This window comes from Rutidosis leptorrhynchoides, chromosome 3 (assembly GCF_046630445.1).
Source record: "Rutidosis leptorrhynchoides isolate AG116_Rl617_1_P2 chromosome 3, CSIRO_AGI_Rlap_v1, whole genome shotgun sequence".
NCBI classification, from domain to species: domain Eukaryota; kingdom Viridiplantae; phylum Streptophyta; class Magnoliopsida; order Asterales; family Asteraceae; genus Rutidosis; species Rutidosis leptorrhynchoides.
Window position 1 is genome coordinate 324903375 of NC_092335.1, and position 17152 is coordinate 324920526.

Below are 17152 nucleotides of genomic sequence, written 5' to 3' on the forward strand. Positions count from 1 at the left end.
AAGTTTAAATTTGATCGAAATTTTCCGGGTCATCACATGCCAGACGCCGTCCTGATCAACCAGAGATCGATGATCCTGTTCACTACTACTTTTCCACCCTTACCCATATGAACAGGGCTTATAATGAAGTGACGCGTATTAATGCTCTTAGTGATTGTATGCATACTTTGCCACATAACGAGATGATGGACCAGATTCGAGCTAGTATGGATTCGTTTGTTAGCTTTAAGAACAATGTTGGGATCGAGAGTCGTAAGCGTAATCGTGAAGTTGATGCTAGGTTCGAGGCTCTAGAGAGCACAGTTCGTGGTTTGAAGGAAGAGTTGGAAGAAGTGAAAGGAAAGTTGCGGAAGTATGAGCCTTCTGCTGAGACTCATGCTGGCCCAGCTTATCACACCAGCTCTAAGCAGATGTGATATGATGATTCATGATTGATTACTTATTTCATAAAACTTAATGTCCTTTTATACATATATTTTTGGGTTATGTACGACGTTTTGCCGAGGATTTTATTAAGGTTTTATTATGGGATGTTTTTCATTATGTATGGATGGTTATTTTTATGACATCTATTATCATTATCACATTTTATTTCTGATGTTGTGACTCTTGGCATGTTATATTATGCGTAATGTAGATCATGTATGTTAGGTGCTATGTATGTTGTATGATGTTATCATAAAATATGTATGCATGTGGTGGTTATTTCTATAACAATCATAACGGTCATGTTATTACTCATAGTGGTTACTGACTATTATTTTAATGGTTAATCTTTTCGTGTTCGATCTATTCCTTTATAACACTGGTATTATTCTTAGTACTAACGATTGTGTTATTCTGTTTTGAAGATCATGCCTCTTAGAGAGTCCAACGAAGCCCGTATCCAACGTCTTGTTACCGAAGGGATAGCTGCTGCTATGGCAGCGAATGCAAATGCTAATGCGAACAACAATCAGGTGGGATACTCCCACAAAACGTTTATGGCGAGTTGCCCACAGGAATTCAGTGGTACAGAAGGACCCATAGGACTTACCCGCTGGTTCGAGAAAATCGAGTCTATTTTCAGGGTTAGTCGAGTCCGAGAGGACGACAAGGTTAGTTTTGCTAGCTGCACTTTGAAGGATAGTGCATTGACCTGGTGGAACAACTTGGTTAACAGTTTGGGAAATGATGTGGCTTATGGGTTCACTTGGAATAATTTCAAGGAAAGAATGATCACCCGCTACTGACCTAGGGGTGAGCTTAAGAAGTTAGAGGTTGAACTTAAAAACTTGAAAATGAAGGGCACCGAATTAGATGACTACGAGCAGAGATTCTTTGAGTTGACTTTGTTGTGTCCTAATGTTTATGCCGATGAGAATCTTAAGATTGAAGCTTATATTGATGGGTTGTCCGAGAAAATTGAACATGGAGTTGAATCTAGTGAGCCCCAGACTATTGAGGCCATAATGTCTATGGCTCATAAGTTGAATAATAAGATCTTGAGAAGAAGCAAGGCTGCTGTAACCGAACCCAGTGAAGAGGCTGTTAAGAAAGCTGATAATGGGAAGAGAAAGTGGGATAATAACCACAATCTAAACCAGAATCAGTAGAAAAAGCAGGATACTTCTGGTTCAAATAACCGCAGTCAGCGTGTGTGTCCACGTTGTTACAAGGCTCATGATGGTTTCTGTACCGTGACTTGCAAGAGGTGTTCCAAACAGGGACACATTGCTAAGGATTGTACGGTGCTTCTGCCGGGTTCTGCTACTCTTGCCGCAGGTGGTAATAATGCTGGTAATAGAGGTGGTAATGGTAATAGTAATGGAAAGTCGAATAATGGTGGTAATCCGAGAGTTTGTTACGAGTGTGGGAAGCAGGGGCATTTCCGTGATGCCTGTCCCAACAAGAAGACTGCAGAGACTGCGCGTGGTAGAGCGTTCAACATTAACGCCAGGGATGCTGAGGAAGATCCTAAACTTGTTACTGGTACGTTCTCGGTCAACGATTTATCAGTTTATGTACTATTTGATTCAGGGGCTGATTTGAGTTTTGTGTCGAGTAAATTAAGTCCAAAAATCAAAACACCGTTAATAGACAATACTTATGTTATTGAAATAGCTAATGGTAAGGTACTCACTGCTAAGACTGTGCATCGTAAGTGTAACATTAGTTTAGCTGGTAGAGATTTTGAGATAGATTTGGTACCGATTGAACTTGGTAGTTTTGATGTTGTTATTGGAATGGATTGGTTATCTGCGAATCGTGCTGAGATTGTATGTTATGATAAAGCTATTCGTATTACTAATGTGGTTGGAGAGCCGCTGATGGTTTTTGGAGATAAGAGGTGCCGACAGTTAAATCTTATTAGCTGTCTGAAGGTTCTTAAACATCTTCGCAAAGGCTGTCATGCTATTCTAGCCCATGTTGTTGATTCTGAAAGAGAAACGAAGAGTGTTGGAGATGTTCATATTGTTAGAGATTTTCCCAAGGTATTTCCCGAAGATTTACCTGGCCTTCCGCCGCAACGCGCGGTAGAATTTCAAATTGATCTTGTTCCCGGTGCTGCTCCCGTAGCACGTGCTCCTTATCGTCTTGCGCCTTCTGAACTTCAAGAATTGTAAAGTCAACTCTGTGAGTTGTTAGACAAAGGTTTTATTCGTCCTAGTTCGTCCCCTTGGGGAGCTCCTGTTCTGTTTGTTAAGAAGAAGGATGGTTCTTTTCATTTGTGCATTGATTATCGTGAGTTGAACAAGCTTACTATTAAAAACCGTTATCCTCTTCCGAGAATTGATGATCTATTCGATCAACTTTAGGGTTCATCTGTTTATTCAAAAATCGATCTTCGTTCCGGCTATCATCAGTTGCGTGTTAAAGAATCTGATGTTTCGAAAACTGCTTTTCGCACCCGTTACGGTCACTTTGAGTTTCTTGTTATGCCGTTCGGATTGACGAATGCACCTGCTGTGTTCATGGACCTCATGAACCGTGTGTGTAGACCCTATCTGGACAAGTTCGTTATTGTGTTTATCGACGACATCCTTATTTATTCGAAGAGTGATGAAGAGCACGAGGAACATTTGAAGTTAGTGCTTTATCTGTTGAGAAAAGAAGAATTGTACGCTAAGTTCTCTAAGTGTGCATTCTGGTTACGAGAAGTTCAATTCCTTAGACACATTGTTAGTAAACAAGGGATACAAGTTGGTCCTGCTAAGATTGAGGCGATTGAAAGGTGGGAAACTTCGAAAACTCCTACCCAGATTCGTCAGTTCCTAGGATTGGCAGGTTACTATCGAAGGTTCATTCAAGATTTCTCTCGTATCGCGAAACCTCTGACTGCTTTAACGCATAAAGGAAAGAAGTACGAGTGGAAGGATGAACAAGAGACTGCTTTTCATATTTTAAAGAAGAAGTTGACTACCGCTCCGATATTGTCACTACCTGAGGGTAATGATGACTTTGTTGTTTATTGTGATGCTTCACGTCAGGGCTTTGGCTGTGTTTTGATGCAGCGAAAGAAAGTTATTGCGTACGCATCACGTCAGTTGAAGATTCACGAGCAGAACTATACAACTCATGATTTAGAGTTGGAGGCCGTTGTTTTTGCACTTAAGATTTGGAGACATTATTTGTATGGGGTCAAGAGTACTGTGTACACAGATCACAAAAGTCTTCAACATATCCTCGATCAGAAACAGTTGAACATGAGACAACGAAGATGGATTGAGACGTTGAACGATTATGATTGTGAACTTTTGTATCATCCGGGTAAGGCCAATGTTGTGGCTGATGCGTTGAGTCATAAAGAAAGGGCTGAACCTCGCAGGTTTAGGGCTTTGAATATGACAATTAGAACAAAACTCGCAAGGCAGATTCTTAAGGCACAACAAGAAGCCTTAAAGGAAGAGAATTTTGTAAAAGAGAACGTAAGAGGTATGGCTAAGAAATTTAAGATTCGAGCAGATGGTACTAGGTACTTTGCAGGACGTCTTTGGGTTCTGAAGTTTGGTGAACTGCGACAACTTGTTTTGGATGAGGCTCATAAGTCTAGGTACTCTATTCATCCTAGTTCAGGAAAGATGTATCATGATCTTAAGGAGCTGTATTGGTGGCCAAATTTGAAAGGTGATGTGGCTACATATGTGGCTAAGTGTTTGACCTGTGCTAAGGTTAAAGCTGAACATCAAAAACCGTCTGAACTGTTGGTACAACCCGAGATTCCCGAGTGGAAATGGGAAGGGATTACAATGGATTTTATTACTAAGTTACCGAGAGTTGCGGGTGGCTATGACACTATTTGGGTGATTGTAGATCGACTCACTAAGTCGGCTCACTTTTTGCCGATCAGGGAAACAGATTCAATGGAGAAGCTCACTCGTTTGTACTTGAAGGAGATTGTTTCTAGGCATAGTGTTCCTGTATCCATTATTTTGGACCGAGACAGTCATTTTGTATCGAGATTTTGGCGATCTTTACAGGAAGCCTTGGGAACTAGGTTGGATATGAGCACCGCTTATCATCCTCAAACGGATGGTCAGAGTGAAAGGACCATTCAGACATTAGAAGATATGTTACGAGCGTGTGTTATCGATTTTGGAAATGAGTGGGATAAATATTTGCCGCTAGCTGAATTTTCTTATAACAACAGTTATCACACAAGTATTCAAGACGCACCGTTTGAAGCTCTGTACGGTAGGAAGTGTAGGTCTCCTGTCTGTTGGAATGAGGTTGGGGATGCTCAACTCACAGGTCCAGAAATTATTCAAGAGACTATCGAGAAGATTGTACAGATTAAGGAAAGGTTGATAACCGCTAGACGTCGGCAAAAGAGTTATGCCGATAGGGGAAGGAAAGATGTGGAATTTCAAGTTGGTGATCGTGTTATGTTAAAGGTTTCACCTTGGAATGGTGTGATCCGTTTTGGTAAAAGGGGAAAGCTAAGTCCTCGTTTTGTTGGACCGTTTGAGATTGTTGAGAGAGTTGGACCGGCGGCTTATCGTTTAAAGTTGCCACAAGAACTCAGTGCTGTTCACGATGTTTTTCATGTATCGAACTTAAAGAAGTGTTTGGCCGAAGCCGACAAGACTATTCCTTTGGAAGAACTTCATGTTGATAAGCAACTACACTTTATTGAGGAACCTATTGAAATTATGGATCGAGAAGTTAAGACTCTTAAGCAAAGCCGAATTCCTATTGTCCGGGTTAGATGGAACGCCAAACGCGGTCCCTAGTTCACTTGGGAGCGTGAGGATCAGATGAAGCAGAAGTATCCACATTTGTTCCCAGATGCTGAGTCAACCCCTGCACTTGCTTAAATTTCGGGACAAAATTTCCGTAACGGGAAGGTACTGTCACGACCCTACTTTTTCCGTTATCTTTTCTGTTAATTATTTAATGACCGATAACTGTTAATTATGCTACGTCATTTCTATGACCTATATTATTATATTAATAATAATATATTAATTATTAAATGTTATGTGAATAATTGTATTCATATTTTAATTTATACGTTTCTACGTGTCGCGGATTTCTATCCGGCGAATCTTTTCGGTTTTCAAAACAACGGTCGCGTTTTTGGGATATTTAAATCCTAAATATTTTAAATATAATATTTTAAGGTCATATAATTATATAGGGTATTTATATTTATTTTTCGTCGCGCGTTTGTTATCTTTCCGGATTTTTAATCGCGTAAGTGCGTTTTCGCGTTTCGGGACTCGTTCGGGCTTCGGGCCACAAGGAATTAAGCTTTTAGCAAATTTGGCCCACCATGGGGCCCACCCCACCCATATTCGGCCGAATGGGGGGAGGGAGGGAGTATTACTCCCTTGTTTTCTCACTTTTGATTTTATTTCCAATTTATCAATATCCTCTCAAAACCTAATTCTATTTTTTTTTTTTTTTGCTCTCTTCCTCTCTTTCTTTCTTTTTGGGTGATGACCACCATCACCATAACATCATCATCATCAACCAAAAATATTAATTGGATCAATCAATTGTTCATATAATCGGATTCCTCGTTCCGTTCTCTACGCGATAACACCAATTGTTTCTCGATTAGGGTATAAACCCTAACCCTAGAACTTTCAATTTTTCATTTATTTTCTGTATTTTGATGATTATTTAGTAGTATGATGTTTGTGGATTATTGTAATGATGTTTGTATGCATAGAAAAACTCGTAAACATATGTTTTCGGTTTGATAAAATTGGGACAGCAGCTTTTTCATGTGTTTCTGATATTGTAAATGATGTTGATCATAAAATAAAGTATATAAATGAGTTCCTCTCATCAAGACATTAATTTTAGACTCCGGATTCATGTCGTTTCGATTCCCAGAACCCTAATTATGATCAAAATGGTATTTTGTTAAGATTAAAATGTGATTTTGGTATGAACCAGGTTCGGTCCGACTTTGTGACCATAATTGGTGACTTTAGGGTGTGTTAGTATGTTAGGACTGATGGTGGGGCGAACTTTCATGTTCGGGTCATCTCAATCCGAGCCACGAATCACCCGTTACGTCTAAAACACGTTTTTGATTGAATTGAAGTTCCAATTAGTGTAATGACTGTACATCATGACTTGTGAACTGTTCTTGGGGTGTTATTGAGTGTACCAAAGTGTCGGGTGGTTTGCTTAGGCGGAGATATATGTAAGGCTCGCCGAAAACCGACACCCGGGGCTCAGGATACAACCCGATGAACTTTTGATTTAAAACTTTTGACTAATTATGAAACTTATGATATAAATAATGGATTTCATTATCATTTAATTACTTATGATAAAAAAAGTAATTATTATTATTTACAACTTATGATATATATTTATTATATCATTTAATTAATACTTACGATTTAAGTAACATTTTAATTAAACATATGATGAATAATACTTCATTATTAATGGAAAATACTTATGATAAGTATTAAACTTATATTATGAGATTATTATAATAAGACTAATAATAAGAATTAAATAATTATTTAATTATTATAAGACTTAGTTATTATTTAATTATAATTTAATTATTAAATACTTATGATTTAATAATTATTATTAGAAACTTATGATATGATTAATAATTCATTATTAATTAATAATACTTATGATATGATTTAAAAATTATTATTAATTAATAATACTTACATTATGACTAATATTTAATTAATTAATTAAATACTTATGTTATATTAATTATATCATTTAAACTTATATTAACTTTAATAATTCATTTTAATTTAATTAAACTTATGTTATGACATAATTAGACATATTTAACTTTAATAAACATTATAACTTATATTATTATTATAACTTACACTTTTAAAATTAACGTTGACCATGTTTGACCAAGGTTGACTTTTGAGTTGACTTTCGGTTGACTTTGACTTTCAGTTGACTTTGACTTTCAGTTGACTTTTGTTGACTTTCTAATTAAGGAAACTTTCCTAACTTATAAACTTTCCTAAAATAGCAACTTTCTAAATTTGGAAACTTTCCAAAAATAGAAACTTTCCAAAAATAGAAACTTTCCAAAAATAGAAACTTTCCAAAAATGGAAACCTGCTAAAAATAGAAACTTTCTAAAAATAGAAAGTGTGTGTCCGTAATCTGTTCCGATCAAACCGATGCATATTGAGTATTGTTCTATGACTACTTGCAACATGTACAATAGCTATCATACTAAGACTTGACCTAAGTTAGTTATTTATATCGACCTGCTTTATTTATAGGTCGGCGTTATGATCATTCCTGATCACTGTACTACATTTGCTGTTCGCTTAATTGTGTTGGTTACTTAATTACTATTAAGGTGAGTTATAGTCCCGTTTTTACATACTTTTCAAAGTATATTTTTGGGATGTGATTACATGCATTTTACTTCACGTTTAGACACAAGTGACAATTAAATTTAAATTATTCATTGTAAGTTGGACAAAAATATTCCCTAGTCTGGTAACTGTAATCATTGGTTTCTACCGGTGAACGCGAATCCTACGGATAGATCTATCGGGTTTGACAACCCCATTTCGAGCTAGTCGCGCTAGCAATTTATAATCGGAATGTTTAGTACTTCGTATTTTGTTGTAGATACACTGTCCAGTGTATATTATTATTGTGTTTGGCAAGGGTAAATAAAGGGTTAAGTGGTTACCAGGTGGCTCATTGATAATGGAATAATGTTTAATGTTTTCTAATATTTTTAAATCTTGTGGTCTAAAGTTTATTCAATTATTTAAACCTATAATTCACTCAACCTTTATGTTGACAGTTTACTCGCATGTTTTCACAGGTACTTGAGTTTATGTGATGCTTCCGCTGTGTTTAGAAGAGTCTGCATGCATTTGGGCAGATTTTTATGAAACAATTTATGAAACTTTGGCTTGCATTCGGTTTTTGAATAATTAATACTTGTGGGTTGTTGACAATGTTTTTATGTCAACTTTGGATTGTTAATATGTTGGGTTACTTTTAAACTACATATTTTGGTATGCTTTCCTTTTTGAGAAACTTTTGATATAAAAGAATGCAATGTTATTTATTAAATTCATTTAAGTTCGGTCAAGCTGTGGGACCAAGTGACGCAGCCGTTAAGTGTTTTGACGGGGCCATCACAATTAAGTTCAGCAAAAGCAACTAATTTTGACGACAAGATGCAAAATTTATGTGAAATAACAACTGACAGAATGAACAAATGATGTGCACCATTTATCATTCAAACAAACAACAATATGTTTGGAAACTTTAGTAAAATTTAATCATTTTTTTATGCTAATCACCCTCATGAATTTAAATTTATACTGATTTCTTGCAAATGAGGGCATTGCAAGATCTTAAGTGTGGGAAGGGATTAAATTCTTTGGGTTTAAACATTAATTTATACACTTGATTCAATTGTCAAATTTTGTGAAAATTTGAAAAAATTTTAACTAAATGAATTCAAAATCATGTTTATACATATTTATAAACAATAAAACTAAGTATTAATACCAAAATTATTGTTACCTCAAAAATGACATAAATTGAGAAACAACCCAAAACGCTTGAATTCATTTAAAATGGAATAAAGAAGAATAAAAAGGCAAAGAAAGAAATAAAATAAAAGCTAAGCGTGGGAAGAATGCACCAAGTTCTTTAAAACATATATCACATATTTTTGTACAAGATTATTACAGATACTTTTGTTTTGGACAATACTAATCAGTTTTACTCGATTTACTGTAATATATTTGAAAGAAAGATGGATTTACAAGATGAATCGATTCCATCATTAAAAGGAAGTAAATTCTTCCGAAAAAGACACGCGCTTCTTGATATAGGTCAGGAAGTTGTCGTCCAGACCAGCTGTAGGTTGACGAAAAATCTAGAAAAGTCATCTCTAAAATCAGCAGGAAATCCACGGACCTCGGCATCAAATAGGGTCGCCAAGTGGTCAGACTTATAATAACCATGAGAGGATCTGTCTCGTAAAATGGGGAGGGCGCCATGAAAATTAGCTTGATAAGACTAATAAATCAGACCCCCAGAAAGGATAATCTCCTAAAAGATTAAAAATCAGCTTGTAAGCCTGATATTACTCAATCCTTGAGATTGACCTTAAAAGATTGAGAATTACAAACTCATGGAATTCAATGATATCTAAACTCGAGCTTGAACGAGAAAATATTTTGATCAAAATTACAAACCGATTTGTTTTCTGAAAACCCATTTTCAATGCGTTCATTACCATTGAACGTAAAATCCTAAGAATTCACTGGAATTCATTAGGTTACCTGAACCAAATCGGGTGTCAACCATAAGAACAATGGTTGCATAGCATGGTCGAAGACAGGACCTTGTGCCAGACTGAAAAATTATAGGGTGATCTTTGCTATTGCTCCTACAAAGGATAGTAATTGCATCCGACACGATGTGGACCATAATCAAAAGCATGTCATTAGACATTGCCTTAACAGTTTCTTGTTCATCGCTTTCCTTTACAACCGGATGGTAGTTTGCCGAAAGGTAATATACGGAACAAGTAAACTGGATGTGTGCTTTCCGATACAGGGATAGCAGTTGATTACACGAACCTAAAAGTTTTAGCCAAAATATTGATCCACAAAAATATTTTGCAACACCGAGGGTGGGTCAAATCAGAAAACTTATCTAGGGTAAAAGCTAGAATGAATTTTCAAAAGATCAAATGTTTTCATAAAGATCCAATTTCCTAAAGGATCTAAATTTTTATAGTCATGTGGGACTGTAAACCACGACGTTACTATCATTGTTTATACTGCCATATCAAAATCAATGATGTACAAAGTGTGAAGAATAAAGAAGTGATTCTAGTAAAGTTATATTCAAGTTCTATATTGCTTGAGGACAAGCAACGCTCAAGTGTGGGAATATTTGATAATGCTAAAAACGAACATATATTTCATAGCATTATCCTTCAAGAAATACAAGCTTTTAGTTGCAATTGTTCTATTTACAAGTAATATTCGTTTAAATAATAAAAGGTGAAGACAAAAGACAGATTCAACGATTTAAGACGCAAATGACCAAAAAGCTCAAATGTACAAGATACAATCCAAGTGGTTCAATTTATTGATGAGAAAAGTCTAAAAATTACAAGAGTACAAGCAGCGAAATGCAAAGTACAAGATATCTAAGCGTACGAAAGGACGTTCGAAAATCCGAAACCGAGACATGAACCAACTATCAATGCGCGAGTCACAGACCTAAAATTACAAGTCAACTATGCACAAGAATATAATATAATATATATATAATAATATATATATAATTATATAAAATTATATATATTATATTATATATTAAATATATACGAGCAGCCCACGTTTTAAACACTTTGTGACCAGGAAACGACGGCCATGCGATTGCATGGCCTGGAAGATTTAATCTCATGCTATCGCATGTGCCAGAAAGTTGGGTCAGGTGCTATAAATAACCAGCGAATTCTACGAAATATATACACAATATATATCACTCTTCTCTGCTCTCTCTCAATATATATATTTATATTAATTATAATTTTAATATTAAGTTAATAATAATAATAAGGTTATAGTAGCGAATGTTTTAAGGTTTTGTAAGTCGAAACTCTGTTCGTGTAACACTACGCGATTAATACTCATTGTAAGTTATGTTCAACCTTTTTAAATTAATGTCTCGTAGCTAAGTTATTATTATGCTTATTTAAGCCAAAGTAATCGTGATATTGGACTAAATATTAAGACGGGGTTATTGGGCTTTGGACCATAATTGGGGTTTGGACAAAAGACCGATACTTGTGGAAATTAGACTATGGGCTATTAATGGGCTTTATATTTGTTAACTGAATGATAGTTCGTTAATTTAATATAGAGATTTACAATTTGACGTATCTATAAATAACCATATACACTCGATCGGATACGATGGGCGGGATATTTATAACTACTAATAATTGTTCATTTGACCAGACACGGGGATAGATTAATAGTCAATGGACTCATTAAAACAAGGGTGGATTATATACAAGGAAAATTGGTGTAATTGTTAACAAAGTATTAAAACCTTAGATTACACACAGTCGATAACCTGGTGTAATCATTAACAAAGTATTTAGACCTTGTTACAGTTTAAGTCCCCAATTAGTTGGAATATTTGACTTCGGGTATAAGGTTAATTTGGCGAAGACCCTCGCACTTTATAATTATGACCGATGGATTATTATGGACAAAACCAGATGGACTTATCAAATAATCCAGGATAAAGGACAATTAACCCATGGTAATAAATTAAAATCAACACGCCAAACATCATGATTACAGAAATTTAAATAAGCTTAATTCTTCAATTTTATATCTAATCATACTTTTATTTACTGTAATTTTATTTATCGTACTTTAAATTATCGTACTTTTAATTATCGTCATTTACTTTACGCTTTAAATTAAGTTATATTTATATTTAATATTTTGCATTAGGTTTTAACTGTGATCTAAGTTTAAAAAATTGACAAACCGGTCATTAAACGGTAAAACCCCCCTTTATAATAATAATAATAATAATACTACATATATATATATATATATATATATATATATATATATATATATATATATACAAATATAGTTTTAAAAATATAGTGTAAACTTAGCTAGCTCCCAGTGGAACGAACCGGACTTACTAAAAACTACACTACTCTACGATTATGTACACTTCCTATAAGTGTTGTAGCAAGGTTTAGGTATATCCATTCTATAAATAAATAAATAACTTGTGTAAATTGTATCGTATTTAATAGTATTTTATAGTAAACTATAATAGTATTTCGTACTACACCTCGCACACATCAAAAACTCACAATATTGTATTTTGTGGTAAAAATACATATGACGGCATTGAACAAGTGTAGGGTTGGTCTCGGATTCACGAACCTATTTTAAGTATATATATTTTTATGTCGGTCAATATCTGTCTAACAATTTAGGTCAAGTCGTAGTGTATCACAATCCTAATGCTCGAGACCGATATGCAAAAGTCAACTTAACCCAAAATGACTTTCAAAATCTATACATGTTTATTATATAACTTAAATATAGTCATTTTATATATTTAAATATATTTATCAAATTTTATTAGAGTAAATAATACAAGTCATTTATTAATAAATAAAAATTTATATTAAAATTTATATATGATAAAAATATACTTTTATATATCTCAAGTAATAAAATTTATATAGTTCACTCAATATCCTAAAAATATAGTGGTATGCATTATTAATGTAATTATATTACCAGAGCATAAGTCTTGATAGTTGAATGAATCGATAATTTACAAAACTCAAATTATCATATAACTGACTAAATAGTCATATTCGGAAATTTTTAGATAAATCAATGTAACTAGTTTAATATATATTTATTTGTAATCTACATGTTATTTTAATGAATTATATGTTATTTTAATAATTAAAAAACTTATATTTATTCTACATATTTTAAGTAATTAATATTTATATAGAAAATATTTCTTAAATTATTTCATCATTTATTATAATGTATTAATGATAAAAATTTATGTTAATATATGGTAAAAATATATTTTTATATATTAAGTATTATAATTTGTATAACGTTTATATAATATCATTTTAATAATAAAAATGTAGTGATATGTATCATAAATATATATTTGTATCAAATATTTATTTGATTAAATAATATAATATTGATAATAATAATAATAATAATAATAATGAACCAAAAGTTGTATTATTTTGTAATAATAATAATATTAATTCTTTTAATAATAATAATAATAATAATAACCATATTTATATTTACTAATGATAATAATATTTTTGATAATAAATAATAATCTCTTGTAGTAATACTAATATCATAATAATAATATTACTAATAATGATAAAAATAATGAAAACGATATTTTATCTAAATCATAATCTTAACAATATTTTAACTGAATCATAATACTTATACTCATTATTTCCTAATCGACTTGTTTAATAGTTTTTAGTCCTCTTTTATATCACATTCATAATAATGATAACAATAGTAATCATAATAATTAGATGATACTAACATTAGTTTTAATGATAATGATATTAGTAATAATAAATATTATAATAATATTAATGATAATACTAATAATTATTATAATGATAATAATAATAATAAATAATAACCTTAATGATAATAATGATAGTATTAATAATAACAATAACAATTTTTAATGATAATAATTATATTATTAACGATAATGATAATAATTATAATAATAATTATTAGATAATAATAATAATGATGATAATAACGACGATAGTAATAATAATAATCATTTTAATAATAATACTAATATTAATGATAATTCAGTTGACCATATCTTTTCCGTTCATCGAAATCATATGATTTCTAAATGAAAAGTTATTAATTTTTCGCCAGCTTTCCAATGACATGCATATCATATACCTTATCTCGGTAGCATATGTATTAAATTCACGATTTATCATAAACTATTTAATGACGAAATTAAGCATACACGCATGCATAATCATATATAATCGAGCACTAGTCAGGGATACACTATTAATATATAAAAGATAAGATATGAATGCTCATGTATTAATATTGTGATTCAATATTGCAGGAAAGTACGTAGACGCAAAGAAAATGATAAACGCTAGGTTGACCTCCCAAGTTATACCCCCGAACCATACCCATAACCTCCATAGCTATAACACATAATTTCCTTAGCTCTTTAGAGAAATATATTTTCAAGTTTCTATGAAATAATGAAACCTATTGAATTCTATTTATAATAGATTTTTGAATTATTAAAGTGAATTATTAAAGTATGAATTATTAAAGTGAATTATTAAAGTATGAATTACTAAAGTGAATTATTAAAGTATGAATTATTAAAGTGAATTATTAAAGTTAAAGTAAAGAAAAAGTAAAGTAAAGGTAAAGTTAAAGTATAGTAAAAGTATAAAACTATGTACGTATAATACGCGTATAAATATATATAATATTAATTTAAATCGTTATATATATTTAATAAAATAAAATATAAATATCGTTATCTTTATCATACTGGTTAAGTAATGAGTTGTCTAAAGTGATTCTAGATATTTATAAAAGTTATATACATTTTAATAATAAAGTTCTTTTTAAACTGAAAATGTTTTTGTACTTTTGAAACTAATCAAATAAATATGAAAATTTTGTTTTCCAAAACTAAATATATTTAAGAATCATTTTGTTAAAAGGTTAAAATAATGGAAATCGTTATATCATAAAACGTTTTAGAAAAGTAGAATTATATATATTCATAATATGTTTCAAGTTTTTAAATTACAGTCTGTTGGTGAAGCATAGGATAAAGTCCAAAGGTTAAATAAACGTATGAAATCATCTTAATGAAAAATGTCGAGTTACTTAACTTGTCGATATCCAAAATCTAAGTTATTTACACTCCACGTTCTTACTTTCATATTAAATAAAATGAAAGTTAACATAGTTATCTTATCAAGGTCACGAGGAAAATATTATAAAACATGAATTGGAAATTAAACAGGAATCTCGACTAACCCTTGTCTAATTCCCGTTAATTGACACATTTGTTCTTACATATAAATCACTTTACCATTTTTCGAATGTTGTCAAAAAGAATAGATTTCTTAAATCACAGTGGACCTCATAACATAGACCCGTAATCATATCACAATGTATTTGATAATTCAATCATTTGATATTATCTTTTAATTTCGTCGATAAATATATTAAACATATATTGAAACAAATACGTTCATGTACAGTATATTATACATCTAATACTTTGTTAACCGTTTTCAATTACTATAACTATATTATATATACATATCTATATACACATAAATGTTTATGAATCGTCGAGCACAGTCAAAGGGGTAATTGATTACTTGAATATAATTCCAAAATTTTTGAGACTCAACATTACAGACTTTGCTTATCGTGTCGGAAGCATTAAATCATATAAAGATTAAGTTTAAATTTGGTCAGAAATTTCCGGGTCGTCACATGCACGAACCTTACAACCCCTCCTAAAATTGAGGTGATGGGGAAAGATGATTGAAGCACAAGAAAAAGGGTTAAAAGAAGATGAAGTACGGAAAAATTTATGATTTGTTGTTGAATTAGTAGATCTGGAAATGGACTGACATGTTCTTCTATTAATAAATGGACCGACGGTTTTTCGATTTGGTAATGGACTAACTAAAGGAACAACGCGTTCTTCGATTTGGAAATGGGGATGCGTAAGATCTATGAATCATCGTGTTATTCGATTTGGTTGTTGTGCGCCGGTAACAGCTCATCGATGTACAGTTTTGACGTCGAACCAAAATGTTCTTCAATTTGGGAATTGTTTCAAGTTGGTGGTGGTGCGTCGGTACCACAACACTCGAATGAAATTGTTCTGTGATCCACATATACGAATTAGATTATTGGATATTCAAAATATTTTATTCTTTATTCTTGAAAATATATTGATATTTTGATTTGGAGGATATTGATGAAGTTAGGGTTTAAAATGGAAGATGGAAGATGTAAATGAAAGAAAAGGAAATGTGAATTGACAGAAATACCCCTCACATGCCATGCACATGATCCTACTTAATGAAAATATTAACGATTGTTAGTGTCAGGGTCATCCGTTTTCAATTGGAGAGCATAAGGTTATCTAGATCAAAAATAAAGAAAAAGGTCATCTACATTGTTTGATACAAAGTTGGGGGATTAACGGCGCAATTTTGTCTTAATTTAATAATTGAAACCACACAAAATACAAAATAATCATTACGGTTACAGTATTTTTATTTATCATTTAATATTTAATTATTGTTATAATTCAGTAGGCTTATAACTACCTTTAGTGGGTTTGTTCTTGAATATAGGCTACTCATAAACTTAAAATAAGAGAGAGAAAGAATGGTGATATATGAAATATATTATATATGTGCACATTTTGATTACATCCGATGGGGGGTATTTATAATACATAATATACTGTACATTTTTTGACTTATTGAATTAGTTGTCATCTACTCACTTTATCACAACACTCCCCCTTGGATGACAAAATTGTTTTAAAGAGCAACTTAGTACTGCCTCGTTAAAAACCTTGCTAAAGAAAACCCAGTGGGAAAAAAACTTTAGCTAAGGGAAAAAGAGTGCAGCATGGAGTTGACTCCCCCTCAAGTAGACATCGCTGAGTCGTTACATCTTTTGAACATGCCTCATGCTAATATTGTAAACATGCGTTCTGAAAATAGCAGTTGGAAGTGCTTTGGTGAAAAGATCGTCAGAGTTTTTGCTGGATTGAACATATCTCATTTCAATTTAGTTGTCCTTAATGAGATCTTGAGTGTATGAGAATAATCTAGGATGTATGTGTTTTGTTCGGTCACTTTTGATATACCCTTCTTTCATCTGTGTTATGCAAGCTGCATTATCTTCATAGATAGTTGTTGAACTTTTATCGCGTTCTAGTCCACAAGAATCAGTAATGAGTTGTGTCATTGACCTCAACCAAAAACATTCCGGAGTGGCTTCATGTAATGCAATCGCTTCGGCATGATTTGATGATGTTGCAACAAGTGTTTGTTTTT